Genomic DNA, 17,578 nt, shown 5'->3' with positions numbered 1-17,578 from the left:
CCTGAGAAGTCAGGTTTTGCATCCCCTTCTCTATCTTCTTCTCTCCTCTCCCCAGCTATCTCCTACATGTTTTATAAACTCTCTGGGCTAGATATTATTTCTTCTTGCCCTGGGTCCTGATGGCCCCAGTGATAGGGCCTTAGTCCAATGAGGACTACTAAATTTGCACCACATTAATGATAGGTTATGAACATTTGAACTGGCTTTAGAGATTAACACAGGTAGAGAATGGCCAGTACATTCCTGGACAGAGTCTCATAAGCTACATTATCTGCAAAGAAGGTTTGACAAGGCAGGGGAATACATGCATTCAGGAGGAATCCTGACCTATTCCTTCAATAATTCTATGGATTACATTAAATGTATAGGTCCAGAGGGAAGATGGATCCTAGAAGACAGGAGATTTGCTTAGTACCCTCTAAAAAAGTTAATAGAATTTTCATGATGGTTGAAAGGCTTGGATATAATCCCCCTTCGTGATTTTTGTCTGCTCAAATAAAACCTTTCTTAGGCCCAACGTCTTATTAGCTTTAAATCTTTCAGGGGGTGCCAAGAACACCGAGGGGTACATGAGACAAATTATGATATTCCCAGAGGAAATCCTAAGAAGGGACAAAATGAGTAGCAAAGATTAATATTGAGAGTACCACCACCACCACCCTGAGCCTTGTGCATAGTGTCAACAGCCAGGGCCAAATTAACACATGGGTTACACAAAAATTGATATACTCATAGTTTTATAAATTATAAGCCTCTTTGTTCAGTCCAACTTTGAAAATATAACTATCTTGCCCCAGAACTTCTCTATTTGGCAAGATTTCAGAATAAAAATTGATGACCCTCGACAGTAGCTTTTGCTATTTATTTAAAACACTTTTTGTTAGTTATTGAAAATATAGACATACTTTAATATAAAATGTTTAAAAATGTTAATTAGACATTTTTAAGGTGAATTTCATTTTCATATTGATTTTCCATTAAAGAAGATTTTCTATAAAAAATCCAATAAATATAGTTCAAAGTTGGGTTTTTTTTTGGAAGGAGCTTAAGATAGTATTCATTCCTGGGGTACACTGGACTTTATACTATAAAAACAGTTCCATTTTCAATTTAGTTTATAGAATAGGAGCCATTATCCAATTGATAATGGTCAAGGAATAGATCATTATCAAAAGAAGAAACACAAGCTATCAACAGTCATATGAAAAATGTTCCAAATCACTAAAAATAAAAGAAATGTAAATTAAAACCAGTCTGAGATACCACCTCACATCCATTGGCAAAGATGATGTAAAAAGGAAAATGAAAAAAAGTTCTGAAGGGATTGTTAGAAAATAGGTACATTAACACACTGTTGATGGAACTGTGAACTGGTTTAGCCACTCTGAAAATCAATTTGAAGTATCCTCCAAAAAATATTGAAGTGAACATACCTTTTGACCCAGTGATACTGCTATGAGGCCTCTACCCTAAAGACATCAAAGAAAGAAAAAAAGGACTCATGTGTCCAATAATATTTATAGCAACTCTTTTAAAAGAATTGTTGAACAAGTTATGGTATATGAATGTGATGGAATACTATTGTGCTATAAGAAATGAAGGGGATGGTTCCAGAGAAACCCAGAAAGACTTGTAAAAACTGATACAAAGTGTAATGAGCAGAAGAGGAGAACAATTTGTACAATAATGATAACATTGTAAAGATTGTAAAAATATTGTAAACAACTTTGAAAGACATAAAAACTCTGATCAAAACAATGACCAGCCATAGTTCCAAAGGACTCATGTTGAAACGTGTTACCCACCTCCAAACAGAGAGGTTGTGGACTCAGAATGTAGATTAAGGTTTGTGGTTTTCTGTTGGTTTTGTTTTGGACATGGTCAATGTGTGAATGTGTTTTGCTTGACTATACAAATTTGTAACAAGTTTTGTTTTTCTTGCTTTCTTAATAGGTGTGGGGATTGGGGAGATGGGAAGGACATAATTTAACTTGAAAATAAAGCAAAATTGAATTAAAAAACAATTTAACTTATAGACCACCTAGGAATTCACTTTCCTCTGCAGAATTTCACCAATCCAGGATTTTTTTTTGCCACAACTACTTCCCTGACCTCTACAAGAATTTTTTCCTAAATTGAAGAATCCAATTACATAGGCATAGCTGCTAGAACCTTACTTAATAATTACTTTTACAATAGTTCATTGTTGACAACAACAATGTCCAGTAGAATGTAAGCATCTTGAAGGCAAGGACTTTTTCTTTTTGTCATTGTATTCTCATTATCTTGCACATAGTAGACATTTACTTAGTGCTTGTTGGATTGGATCTAACTTAATCAGTGCATGCTGCTGACTGACCCCCTAAAATGGTGCTAAGGCACTCAAGATGATTTAAATTTAAAAAAAAAATTTTTTTGTGAGACAATTGGGGTTAAATGACTTGCCCAGAGTCACAAAGCTAGTTAAGTCTGAGGCCAGATTTGAACTCAGGTCCTCCTGATTCCAAAGCCAGAGATCTATCCACTGCACTACCTAGCTGCTCCAAGTTGATTTTTTTTTGGCAGCAGTTATGATGCTTCCTCACTCCAACACCAACAATGACCACTTCGAGGCTTTACGCAAAATTTAGCTAATGAGTACTCTCTAAACAGTAGTTTTGCATTATGGAAATGGTGTTCATTAACTTCAATACCCTCAGATTAGTTTTTTACGTGGATTAACTGCTGTGATGTGATGATTTATCAGCACGTCAGAGTGGATAAGGAATAAATAAATCCAAGCAAGTGCTAGATTTGGATTCAGGAAGATCTGGATTCAAATTCTACCTTAGACACTAGTTTTTTGCTCCTGTTCAAGTCACTTAACCTTGATTTCCTTATTTGTTAAGCAGGGTCCTACCTCACATATACTGTGTCTTGCAAATGCTACCACTATAAATAGATGTGAGCTATTATTATTGCAATGTTTGCTGAATGGAAAATTTGGAAATACTTAATACTTAATCTTAACACAGGTAAATACATGTAGAGGGAAGACCTCATTCTAGAAATATTCAGGAGAAGGCAAAGAGTGGTTGGTATAATAGGGATCTTTAAATATCAAGTAAGGATCAATAATAGAATAGAGACCTGAACCTATTTGGAAGGGAGTATGAGAATTGGATACTCTTCACTTTACCCTGTTGGAGGGAAAGAATAGAGAGCTGTTGATGAGGAACTATCAATAAAGCAGTCATTTTGCTTGAGTTCAATAAAAATAATTGCTAGACTTCTGAGAGTACCCCTCTGACAGACATAGAAACAGCATTGATGTTAGAGAGTAGCTCTGGGAAATACAGAGGAGTCACATCTGCTTGATATAGTGTTATCTGACATGGAAATGACCTCCAAGGTTTGTCTATGAGAGACAACTTGCCAGTCCTATGAGAAGAACAGTAATTAGGGACACATTGGCAAGCATCCAAGCCTTTAACAAGCCACCTTATTGTTTAGAAATCACTGAAAGTAACCATGGACCTCTTTTCCTACCCCCGAAGGCATTCTGTCCTTAAAAAAATGTATAGACAGCAGTCACTTTCACACTAGAGGTAGTTCCTTTCTCACCATCACCCAAGAATAATACTTGGGAAGAAGAACCACTTGCATTTTTATTGTATTAAGTGAACTTACTAATAAAGGTGGGGAAAGGTGGGAAATCACTGAATATAAAGTTGGAAGCCTAAGCTAGGCTAAAAAAGTGTCATTGTAACGTAAGCAGAGGATGGAATAAACCAGTAGACAACTTCATTGTATAAATATTTCCTTTTTGGGAAGAAAAATGGGGGGGGCACTTATGACCCCATTTCTTCTTTTCAAGTATTATTAGGAAGGTGTACTACCATCGTTTCTGCCATTCTTGATGACCACCATCACAAAACTCATTATTCTCTCTGTCTTCTAGGTCAGAATCAAATCCTGTTTCCTCAATGAAGTATCTTTTGCTTACCGCCCTCCCCCCAGAAGGGTTGATTTTGCTCCCTCGAACATGTCTGTTGCACTTATTGTGTGGCCTAGATAGAATATTGGAGCCAGAAGACAGTTTAGCTCAACCCTCACATTTATAGATTTAAAACAATGATAACTGAGATCCAGAGAGGATAGGTGACAAGTCCAAGAGAACATAGCTAACAGCAGAGACAGAAATAGAATAGAGTAGAATTCTCCTAATCGTCCCCATATTCTTTCTACTCTGACATATGGCAGCTACTTACTACACACATCAATTCTTAAACTAAGTTGCAAATGTTTGTCCTAATTGCTCCAGTATTCTTTCTACACTGACTTATGACACCCTAAATCACTCTGGCTCTCATTGATTGTCCAACAATGGGTCCCAGCCCAAGCTTCACTTGGTCATTGTTTGTGCTCTGATGACTCAGAGTAAGTGTACATAATAATTCTGTTTTGGCCAGAAACTCTGAGGGTCTTCCCCTCCCAGGTTGATATTTTTGACTAGATAAAAGAGGCCATTCTTTGCCTTATTTCTTACCTGGCCTTATTCACTGAATGGGTATTGCCTCAGACCTTAACTTAAAAAGGCCAACGTCTCCTATTGCATCTGGGGCCATCTCTAGTCATTCTGGTCTATATCTTGCCACTGGAGAAAGTGAGACTGGTGACTTTGCACGGCCTTTTCTTATTTAATCCAATTCACTTTCAAGGCATGGCATCCCCTTCCTTATGTCATGGTCCTCTTCAAGAACAAAGGACAAACAATATCAACATCAATGACAGCCATATACTACATGTCAATTCTTAAACTGTGTTGTAAATGTTTTTTTGGGACATCTAGGTGGTGCAGTAGATACAGCCCAGCCCTGGAGTCAGGAAGACCTGAATTCATCTGGCCTCAGATACCTCCTGGCTATATGACTCTGAGCAAATCACTTAATCCTGTTTGCCTCAGTTTCCTCATCTGTAAAATGAGTCGGAGAAGGAAATGGCAAACCACTGTAGTATCTTTGCCAAGAAAACCCAAAATGGAGTCACAAAGCATCAGACATGACTGAAAAATGACTGAACAACAACAACAAAATGTTTATTCATTGTTTCATTCCCCAACAACTATAATAATGTATTATTGGGTAGGGAAACATGTCTTATACTGTGCTATATTCCCAAAAGTGCCTGGAATATAATTTCACTGCCACCATCTTTTGAACCTGGTCTGGGTAATGAACCTGGACAACCTGAGTAACTAATTTCTTTACTTCCACACTTCCATGGAATTGTGGTCTCATTGATGAAGCTACTGTCTCAAAAACCACAAATTGCAACCCATTTACACTGTTTCATCCTGTGTACTCATGTCCATGTCCTCCCATAAATACTCCATAGGGGCTCCATTCACTGTGCTTGGAGTCTTTATCTACTTTTGTTTAAATGTTATTGAGTACCAGTGCAATACACAAAGTTATTCATTCGTTATTTATTACTCACATTTTATGACTAGCCCACCTTATTTTTTGGTCCCACGGTTTTCTGATAATAGACATTATGTTTCTTTTTGCATTGTGTTTTGCTATTAACATGCTGCAGCCTGTTTACACCCACTATGCACCACTCTGTTGTTCTCTGAGTGATGCATAATTTTGATCCTCTGAAGATTTTTACGTTTCAAGATTCATAGGTATAAAGGACCACTAGAAAAACATTGCTACTAAAATTTTTTTTTTTGTTTTAAGGAGCCAATTGGAGGTCACAGAAAGCAGTGTGCAATTTCCTAAGTATAATCTAGACTGTTTTCTTCCTCATAACCAACTTTGTCTCTAGTTTATTGTCTGTGTGCAGTTTCTATTCAAGTTGCATGTATTGATAGTCCATTGGCTTAAAGGACTATCTGTCTTTTTTTTTCTTTTTCTTTTAGGCAATTAGGGTTAAGTGACTTGCCCAGGGTCACAGAGCTAGTAAGTGTCAAGTGTATGGTCTGAAGCCAGATTTGAATTCAGGTCCTCCTGACTTCAGGGCTGGTGCTCTATCCACTACATCACCTAGCTGCCCCGACAGTCTGTCTTAAAAAAGGCATTTTTGTTTTCAAACCAGGCCCAGAAAATTGGCAAAGATGACAAGGAAAAGAAGTAATCAATGTTGAAGGGTTGAAGAAGACAGATACAACATATATAATAAATTATTCGTGGAGATATCAATTGGTCCAAACATTCTGGATAGCAATTTAGAATTATATGGGGGGAAATGACCAGTCATAATCTTTGGCTCTGAGGTCCTACTGCTGGGCATATACCCCAAGGAAGTCAAAGAAAGACAGAAAGATCCCACATACACCAAAATGTTCATAGTACTTTTTATGATTCAGGGAACCAAAAACCAAATGAGTGTGCATTGATTGGGAAATGGCTAAAAATTGTTACATATAAGTGTAATGAAATATTACTGTGCCATAAAATTATGAATACGCAGTATTCAGAGAAACATGGAAAGTTTGTGAAGTGATGAGAACCAGGAAAACAGTATACACATTGACTACTACAATGTAAATGAACAATGTAATAAAATGAAATGAACCTTTATATAATTTTAATGGACGATATTGATCTCAGAGAAGAGATTAAGAAATGCACCTCCCTTTTTTCATTGAATAGGTAGAAAACTATGAGGGTGGGCTTATTGGTTTTGTTTAACTTTGCTTTTCTTAGTTATAATGGAAGACATAAGATAAAAGGGAGAAATATACTTAGAAATGAGTATTACATAAAAACAACAAAAAAAATCAATAAAATTTTAGAAAAAGGAAAGGAAAAATGGCATTATTCTTCCACTTGGTTTTGCCTGCATGGATGGGTGGGCTAGATATTTTAGTAAATATGAATCCATTGGGGAGTCCCTGTAGTATTCTAAAGCTCAATGAAATTAGTACAGTGTCATCCAAAAACTTCATGACCTCATTATATATAGGGAACAACTCTTCCATTTGGACTTTGTGACATGGAACTTCTATGACAGTGACAGACTTATTTAGTAATCAAACATCTTGTTTTATGCTTCATTTAATATTAATTACCAGAAGATCCTCAAACATAATTATTTCTTTCCCATCAAGGAATCTTGTATGGCCTGAATATGTGTTGGGAAGACACCTTGTTGGAGGATAGTCTTTAAAATAGCATTTTTGCTCTTCAAAATCAAATGCTTTTTTATAGTTAGAAAGAAGAAATCATTTTTTTCTTTGCTTTTCATTAAATTATATGACTATAAAGATGTTGTCTGCAACATAATTTCCAAAAGGCTGCCTGTTCTCAGATGCTCATCAAAGATATCTGTTGTAAATGTATAGATTATTCTCAGAAAGGGTTTTGCAAGGTAACAAAGTAGACATGTGGGATGGTAATTATTGGTATCTTTTTGATCACCTTTTCAGCTCCATAGTAATATCATGATCTTTTTCTCTCTCTAATCATTGAGTGTCTTCTTTCACTTATCTGGAGACTCAATCTTTCAGTAGTTCAAAATTGTATTGCCTCTATTAGAGAGTTCCTCTTAATCTGGTCAAGCTATTCTTCTCATATTTATTTTCTTAGTGCCATATAAACTTCCTCATTTAACACATTAGAGATTAAGATTTTTAGATTGAGAGTTAAAATATTATTGTTTCCTAGTCATTAATGAAGTTTGTTTTAGTTCTGCTTTTCATGTTCATTGTCCTCTTTGTAATTTTATCTTTAAATAATTTTGGGAATGATCTGATCTGAAAAATTTTAATACACTTTTTTACATTTAATTTTAATTTTTCTCAATTATATGTAAACAAAAAATTAATATTTTTTTAAATTTTGAGTTACTGACAAAGCCAAGATGATAAAGAAAAGGCAAGGACTCACCTGAGCTCTCCCAAATTCCCCTCCAAATACCCTTAAGATAATGCTTCAAAACAAATTCTGGAGAGACAGAAACCACAAAAGGACAGGATAACACAATTTTCAGCCCAAGACAACTTAGAAAGTCAACAGGAAAGGTCTGTCACACTGGAGTGAGAGTGGAATGCAGTCCAGTGCAGGCCAGGCCAGTGCAGACGAGACCCCAGCAAACCAGGAGCAGGCCTCAGGAGCCAATAAATTAGCAGCAGCAGCAGTTGCTTCTGGAGTTCTTAACCCATAGATGGAAAGGGGTTCAGACAACTGGTCAGAAGGAGATTACAGGAGTCTCTTTGCTGGAACTGGGGGCAAGACTCGGTTGCATTGTCCAAACTTGCATCTAGGTCACAGTCGTAGGTGGCAGTCCTGGGATGAAGAGGAACATTAGCATACTAGAGCTTCTGGACACAGGAGAGCAGGGCCCCTGGTCATAGTTCCAGGGCAGAAAAGAGTGCTTGTGGTCACTCACAGACTAGAACACAGGCCAGGAGAGTAGTAAACATACCTCTCCTTAAATCACACCACCTTGGAAGAACTAAAAGCTTACAGACCCCCAGAACTAGCTCTGAAAATAGCTGTGTAAAAATCCAGGAACTTGGGAAAATGCACTTTCTACCCTGGAAGCAAAACCCCACTTTAGCATAGAGTTAAAAGTCAAGAAGTACGCTGGGGAAATGAGCAAATAACAGAAAAAAAAACTAACTATAAAAAGTTACTTTAGTGAAGAAAACAAAGTTAAAACCACTGCATCCAAAGCCTCAGAGAAAAATATGAATTGATCTCAGGCTATGGAAGATCTCAAAAAGGATTTTTAAAATCAGAGAAGAGAGGCAAAGGAAAAAATTCAGCAGAGAAATAAAAGTGACACAAGAAAACATGAAAAAAGCTCAGTAGAGGAGACACAAAAATACATGTTAAAAATAACATGTTAAAAAAAAGAATAGATCAAATGGTAAAAGAGATACAAAAATCCAATGAGGAGAAGAATGACTTGAAAAACAGAATTGGGGCAGCTAGGTGGTGCAGTGAATAGAGCACTGGCCCTGAAGTCAGGAGGACCTGAGTTCAAATCCAGTCTCAGACCAAACACTTGACATTTACTAGCTGTGTGACCCTGGGCAAGTCACTTAACCCCAATTGCCTAAAAAAAACCCAAAAAAACAAATACAAACAAAAAACCAGAATTGGACAAATGGAAAAAGAGGTGTAAAAATTCACTGAAGAAAAGAACCCCTTAAAAAGTACAATTGACCAAATTGAAAAGGAAGTATAAAAGCTCATTGAAGAAAATAATTCCTTAAAAATTAGAATTGGCCAAGTGGGAGCTAATGAGACATCAAGAAACAATAAAGCAAAATCAAAAGAATGAAAACAATAGAAAAAATGTGGAATATCTCATGGGAAAAACAACTGACCTGCAAAATAGATCCAGGATAGATAACTTAAACATTATTGGACTACCTGAAATCTATGATTAAAAAAAGAGCCTAGACATCATCTTTCAAGGAATTATGAAGGAAAACTGCCCTGATATTCTAGAACCAGATGGCAAAATAGAAATTGAAAGAATCCACTGATTACTTCCTGAGAGATATCATAAAATGAAAATTCCCAGAAATATTGTAGACAATTCCCAGAGCTCTTAGTCAAGGAGAAAATGTTGCAAGCAGCCTCACAGTCAGAATAACATGAAATTTAGCAATTTCTACATTATAGGATCAGAAGGCTTGGAATATGATATTCTGGAAGGCAAAGAAGCTAGGATTACAAAAATTACCTATCCAGCAAAACTAAGTATAATCCTTCAGGGGGAAAAATGGGAATTCAATGAAATAGAAGACTTTCAAGCATTCCCAATGAAAGAATCAGAGCTGAATAGAAATTTTGACTTTTAACTACAAAAGGCTTGAGTTTTTAATGCAAATCATTAAAAGGTAAACAGGAAAGGAAAATCATAAGGATTTCAATAAGGTTAAACTGTTTATATTCCTACATGGGAAGATGAGATACTTGTAACTTCTAAAAACTTGCATTAATTGGGCAGTTAGAAGAAATATACATAGACAGAGAGCATGGGTATGAATTGAATATGATGGGATGACTAAAAAAAAAATTAAGGGATAAGAAAGGGGAATGAATTGGGAGAAGGGGGAAGGGAGAGGTAGAATGGGATAAATTATCTCACATAAAAGAGGCAAGAAAGAGCTTTTACAGTGGAGGGTAAGATGGGGAATGTGGTGGTGAGCTAGTGAATTTTGCTTTCATCAGAATTGGCTCAATTTTACCCTACAGGAATGTAGGAGTGGAAGGAGATAAGAGAAGGAGTGGGGGGTGATAAAAGGAGGGGGGATTAGAGTAGGTGAAAGACAGAGCAAAATTCTTTTGAGAATAGACAGGGTGAAATGAGAGAGAGAGAGAGAGAGAGAGAGAGAGAGAGAGAGAGAGAGAGAGAGAGAGAGAGAGAGAGAGAGAGAGAGAGAGAGAATTGGGGGAAAATAGAATGGAGGGAAATACACAGTAATTGTAACTGTGGGAAAATGTCAGCAAGTTTCTCTGATAAAGATTGATAAAGATCTCATTTCTCAAATATATAGATAATTGAGTCAAATTTATAAAAATAAGAGCCATTCCTCAATTGAAAATGGTAAGAGGATATGAACAGGCAGTTTTCAGACAAAGTAATCAAGGCTATCTATAATCAGATGAAAAAGTGCTTTAAATTACTATTAATTAAAGAAATGCAAATTAGAACAACTGAGCTAACACACCACACATCAAATTGGCTAATATGACAGAAAAGGAAAATAACAAATGTTGGAATGGATTTGGAAAACTGAGACACTAATGCTTTGTTAGTGAAATTGTGTATTGAATCAACCATTCTGTAGAGCAATTTGGAACTATGCCCAAAGGGCTATAAAACCATGCTTACTCTTTGACCAAGCAATACCCTACTAGGTCTGTATCCCAAAGATTAAAACAAAATAAAATGATGTAAATGTACAAAACATTTATGCTGGGTCTTTTAATGCTGGAAAAGAATTGGAAATTCAGGGGATGTACATCAATTGGGGAGTAGCTGAACAAGTTGTTGTATATGATTATGGTCGAATACTATTGTGCTATAAGAAATGACAGGATGGATGCTCTCAGAAAAACCTAGAAAGACTTACATTAACTGATGCAAAGTGAAATAAGCAAAACAAGAATATTGTACGCAGTAACAGCAATATTGTATGATAATCAACAGTGAACAACTTAGCTATTCTCAGCTATACAATGATTCAGGACAATTCTGAAGGACTTAACAATGAAAAATGCTTTTGTATTTCCAGAGAAAGAACTGATAGAATCTGAATGCAGATCAAAGCATGCTTTTTCTTTACTTTCTTTATTTTTCTGTGGTTTTTTTTTTTTGGTCTGTGTTTTCTTTTACAACATGACTAATATGAAAATGTGTTTTGTATGACCGCACAAGTATAACCTATTTCAATTTGGTTGCCTTCTCAGTAAGGGGTGGGAAAGGGAAGGGTGGGGGAGTGAGAGAATTTGGAACTCAATATTTTTAAATGAATGTTAAAAATGTTTTTACATGTAATTAAGAAAAACTAAATCATGAAAAAAATTTGAGTTATAAATTCTCTCTCTCTCTCTTTCTCCTCCCCCCTCCTTGAGAAGGTAAGTAATTTAATATAGATTATACAGTGCAGTAATGTAAAACATTTCCACATAGTCATGTTGCAAAAGAAAATACAGACCAAAAAAGTGAGAAGTATGATTTAATTTGCATTCAGACTCCATCAGTTCTTCCTCTGGCAGTGGATAGCATTTTTCATAAGTCCTTCAGAATTGTTTTGGGTTATTGTATTGTTGAGAATAGCTAAGTTATTCACAATTGATCATCGTGCAATATTGCTATTACTGTGTACAATAGTACTCCATCACAGTCATATACCACAACTTGTTCAGCCATTCCCTAGTTGATGGCATTTCCTCAATTTCCAATTCTTTGTCACCACAAAAAGAACTGCTATGAGCATTTTTGTATATATAGATCCTTTTCCTTTTCATTTGATCAATTTGGGATGCAGACCTAGTAGTGGTATTGCTGTGTCAAAAGGAATCCATAGTTTTATAGGCCTTTGCGCATAGTTCCAAAAAGTTCTCCAGAATGGTTGGATCAATTTACAACTACACCAACAATGTATTAGTGTCCCTATTTTGGGAAATGAGGCCTTTATCAGAGAAACTTCAAAGTACTTTTTTCTTTTTTTACTATTTTATTAACCAATAATGTTTATAATCTTCCATAATATTTTTAAAATGAATTCATATTTTGAACTAGAGCTGACCTTGGCTACTCTAGCTTTCTGCTTAGCAAGGAGATCAAGGATTTGCTGATGGTATTGTTTCCTTGGTCCTTTGTACTTGCTTACTGTGATGATTGTTTGTATTTCTTAAAGCACCACAGGAAACAGTGATAATCTGAATCCATATCTGTCCTTATTTCTATTTCCTGTTTTTTGTGACATTAATGGGTAGCTTGAAAAATGGAAGCTATTTTATTTGCATGCCATATATTCTTCCCAAATTGATTCTTTACTTTTTTTTAAATTTTTGTTCCAACTACTGAATGGTATGACTACAACATGGACAATTTATTTGGAAGTTCATTTCATATGGATACTTAGCAATTCTTTGCCTGTTCAGATTAAGTTTGACTCATTATTTTACAATGTTATTCAGTTTCTGATTTTTCCCAGCACTTCTGGAATTCCTTCTCAAAGAAAATATTGACATTATATAGACATGAAGCTTTCATGTATTCTACAAGCCTTTGAACTCTTCCCTTTGTTGATCCTGAGTCACCTTTTTCAACTTATTTTTTGTTTTTCTGCCCATTTCCCACCTTTACTTTGAAATATTACGGTAAATTTCAATGTATTTAGAAAGTTCTTATTGAATCTCATTGAATCCTACCATCTCATTCTCTGCAGTAACTATTGAGAGGCTGTGTGCTACAAATAAAAGAACATTGGATTTGAAGTCAGGAGACCTGACTTTGAATCCCAGCCCTGCCATTTATTACTTGTGAGATCTTGGGCAAATGACTTCAACTTTTCAGACTTCAGTTTTCTCTTCTGGAAAATAAGGAGGTTGACCTAACTGATCTCTGTGGCCTCTTCCAGCTCTAACACTATGACCCCATGATATTAGCATATGAGCAGCAATCCTCTTCTCAGTGGTCTTTTTGCCTTTGTTATCAGGATCACTGCAAAGTAATACAACCAATTGTTCCCATCAAATGATATTTCATTTTGCCTTTGGTCACACAATAGAATCAATTTCACTAACTCCTTTATTTGCCTCTTCTAAGGGAAAACCTGTGAGCTCTCTTTCTATCTAGAAGCAACTTTCTTCTATCTTTTGGTTTCAATTATAGTAATGTCAATATTAATATATAGTTCAGCTCCTGCAGAAGCATACTAACTTGTTAGATGGATTAGTCAGTCAATCAACATACATTTATTAAGCATTTATCTTGTGTCAAGCACTGTGAATAAAAATTTAAGTAGAAGGAAATATGTTTCCTGCCCTCAGTGAGCTTGTATTATAATAGAGGAAGACAACCAATTAAAGGAAGTTGAAAAGGTAAGTAGGGGTGGAGAAACAAATGTACCTGCCATGGATATATGGTAAAGAAAGTCTGGAAAAGAATGTGACATGGCTGACTTGAGACACCTCCTTAAAAGAAAATTGTGGGAGAAGCCATCCAATCAGACAGAGACACTACTGGGGCAAAAGGTATTTCCTATAGGTGAATTTCGGGGCTGGAGAGGGCTTCAGGATAAAGAGTTGGGGCATGATAGAGGAAGTCCAGAGCTCAGTCTGGAGAGTAATGAGGATCTCCCGTAGTTAAGTTAATATTTATTGATGGTCTAATAGCTGTAAGACTCTAAGTGCTTTTTGCCTTCTTTTTTGCCACAATCACAGGAAAATCAAAAGCAGAAAGAGACTGCAAAAGCTGGGAGTTATTTTGTACTTTTCTTTGTTTCGTGGGTTTCTGTGGCCAAAAAATTCATCACCAAGTGGCTGTGTTATTGGTACTAAGTATTTCCATATTTAGCTGGGTTAGTCCTCAGAGAGTAAACACAGTCTATCACCATGACTATACTGGACAGCTTTCCAGCATGTTAGAACCTTCCAGAGTCTGTACTCTGCTGTTATAGCCTTGAATGCCAAGTAGAAGACTTCAGACTTTACTTGGATGGTGAAAGAGACTCGTTGAAAGCTTTTTTAGCAAAGGCATGGCATGGCCAGATTGATGCATAAGAAAGATTACTCTGGCAGTAGTATGAAGGATGAGTTGGAGGGAGGAGAGATTGTTGGCAGAAAGATAAGTAAGGGTACAATCACGTGGGCCCAGGTGGGTATCAGTGAAAGCTCTGAAACAGGGAATAACTTTTGCTAAAGAAGAAAAGTGTGGTTAGAGTTTACTTTGAGAGATAGGTGAAGACTGAACCTGTTCTCAATTAACACTAAGTGACTAATCCAAATACTGCACCCTTTGCTTTTGCACCTGTTACTGGTTTGTATTGTCAATAGTGGGCCTCCACAGCATGTAGCATATGCTAGTCTGCATATGGCCAGTTTCTCAGCTTTCAAAAAAAAAGGGTTCTGAAACATACCTGCTTGCCTTCATCTACTGCTGTGTACAGTACACACAAGGCATTGATCAAAAAAACAGACTTTCCTGAAAGGGAAATGAAGTCCTGCTTTGTCCTCTTCTTTTTTTTTTTTTTAGTAGTTTCATGTAATCATTGTTTCTAGGACTTTTAGAAACATCATATTTTCTAAACTCTGATCCTTTTAAAATATACTTCTTGATTACACTCATCATGACTTAGTTTTGTTAATTAAAAAAAACGAGAAAGACTTCAATCCTTCCATGTTTTTCTGATGTTATCAAAATGGGTACTCCCTCCAATGATGTAGAAGGCAATCCATCTGTGCCTTCTTATCTTTTGTGGTTCTTGTCTATGACTTCCCATAAATGCTCTACAAGGGATCTGCTCTTTGGATTGCTGGGGACCTTTCTCTTGATCACTTGAATTTTTTGATTTTGAATAGCTATCAGTGGAGCATTAGGCTTATCAATTGGTTATCTGCCACTCACACTATATATGACCAACCTGAGGTCATACATCTCTTTGATGACATCTTTAGTTCAAATTCTGAAATTACCTCCAGTATGTATGTATGTATGCATATATATATACATATATATACTAGTATATATCCATATAGTAGTTTGCATGTTGTCTTTCACATTAGAATGTGACCTCCTGGAGGGCAGGGACTATTTTTGCTTTTCTTAGGGCTTAACATAGTGCCTGGCACATATACTTAATGATGACGATAATATATGGTAAATTTTAGAAGTAATTTTGAAAAAAAGAAAATATGTGGGGGGGGAGGGAGCATTTATTAAGCACCTACTATGTGCCAGTCACTGTGCAAAGCACTTTACAAATATTATCTTATTTGATCCTCATAACATCCTTGGGACGTAGGTGCTACTATGACCCCCAATTTACAGTTGAGGAAACTGAGACAGATGGAGGATAAGTGACTCGTCTAGGGTTACATAGCTAATAAATGCCTGAAGCCAGATGTGAACTCAGTTCTTCCTGATTCTACATCCACCATTCTACCCACTGCACACCTAGCTGTCTCCAGATTCTAGTGATTATGCAACTTATCCTTACTATCTTTTTTTCTTGAACAAATATTCGTATTTTGCCATGACAGAGTTCATTGATTTGATTCATATCTGGGAAATTGTCTAGGCTGATGTCTCTCTTCATTAGGAAATGATTTCAAGTGTACATTCGGAGATGAAACAGTTTATGGCACCCAATTTCAGAGGCAAGGGTAATTTCTAAGCAAATAGACTGTCCCAAAATTAAAAAAAATACAAAAAAGCAATCTTTCACAAGATTTAGAAGGGATATTAAAGATCACTTATACTTCTCATTTCACAGATAAGGAAAGTAAAAACAGCAAAAAGGGAGTGAATGGCCTAAGGTCACACAACCAATAAATATAAAAGTAGGTAACCTGACTGCAAAGTCAAACTCTTTCTACTAGGACAGTGGTTCTCAAAGTGTGGTCCAAGGACATGGGAGGTCTTAGATCTCAGAGATTCCTTCATGGACTCTATCACATCAAAACTATTTCATAATAATACTGAGATGTTTTAATTTCCAATATGGAAAATATCTATAGATATAACCCACATAAACAAAAGTTCTTTGGAGGAGTCTTTGATAATTTTTAAGTGTGTGAAGGGGTCCCAGGACCAAAAATATGAAACTCACTGCATTAGGACAAGATCTCACATTTGTATGTTAATACATGTGCCTCTAACCTTCCATTCATGGGATTATTCCATCATTCTCCATGTTCTAGTCCGAAAATGTTGAAACTCAACAAATCAATTATTTGTCACAAAGATGAACTTTAGGTAGGAGACAGGTATAAGGTCGTTAGCAAAGAGGTAAAATAATTCAGGCGTAAAGATGTAGGAAGAAGGGAAGTAGGGACAGGTCCTAAATATTGCACATTTTGAGATAGTGTTTTTTGTTTAGTTACATCATGAGTAGCATTCAAGTCTGGAAGCTCAATTTTAATTTTAATCTTTTGTAAAAGATCATTTTCTATGATGATGGCAAGGTTCTGATAAGATCCTGCCTTTTGATATTCATAATGTTACCTGCTTCTGATTTTAGGCTTTATCCTGTGTTAGGGAAACAATGGTAATAGTAGCTCATATTTATGTAGGACTTCAATGTTTACAAAGGTACTTCCTCAGAGCAACCCTTTGAGGTAAGTGATGCAGAATTATTATCTACATTTGAAAGATAAGGAACTGAGCTCAGAGGTAAAGTGATCTGCCTGCAGTATATAACTACAGATAGAGAGACAGATCACATTGATATAGTCATATGTGGGAAATGATCTATGCTGGGTTCAGTTCTTAACTCTGCCTGTGTGACTGGAGGAAATAATTTCTCTTGGCCTCAGTTTCCTCACCTACTACATGAGGACATTGGGCTAAATGCTTTCTGCAATTCCTTCTAGCTCTGATTCGATGTTCCTGTTTCCTCACCTATGAAGTGGAGTTAACAATGCCTGCACTACCTTCCTCATAAGGGGTGTTATGAGGATCTATTGAGATAATTATGTTTTTTTTTTTCAGAAGAGAGGGCAAGAGGGGCAGCGAGGTGGCACAGTGGGTAGAGCACCGGCCCTGAAGTCAGGAGGACCTGAGTTCAAATCCGGCCTCAGACCAAACACTTGACACTTACTAGCTGTGTGACCCTGGGCAAGGCACTTAACCCCAATTGCCCAAAAGAAGGGGGGGGGCAAAAGAAAAAATAAATGTCTGTAATAAGAAAAATAATAATAATAAGGAACTACACTAATGTGACTATTATTATTAGTCTTGATTCTGCCACTCATTGTATGACCTTGGGTAACTTGCTTCAACTATGTAGGCTTCAGTTTCCTCATTTGTAAATGAAATAATCGGAGTAGATTTGGACTCAAATTTCTTCCAGCTGAAAACTTACAATTCAAAGAAAATATATATATATATATATATATAT

This window comes from Vombatus ursinus, unplaced genomic scaffold (assembly GCF_900497805.2).
Source record: "Vombatus ursinus unplaced genomic scaffold, bare-nosed wombat genome assembly UNPS02000577.1, whole genome shotgun sequence".
In the NCBI taxonomy this organism is placed as follows: domain Eukaryota; kingdom Metazoa; phylum Chordata; class Mammalia; order Diprotodontia; family Vombatidae; genus Vombatus; species Vombatus ursinus.
The sequence above is the reverse complement of the archived record's forward strand: the minus strand, read 5'-3'. Positions refer to the sequence as shown.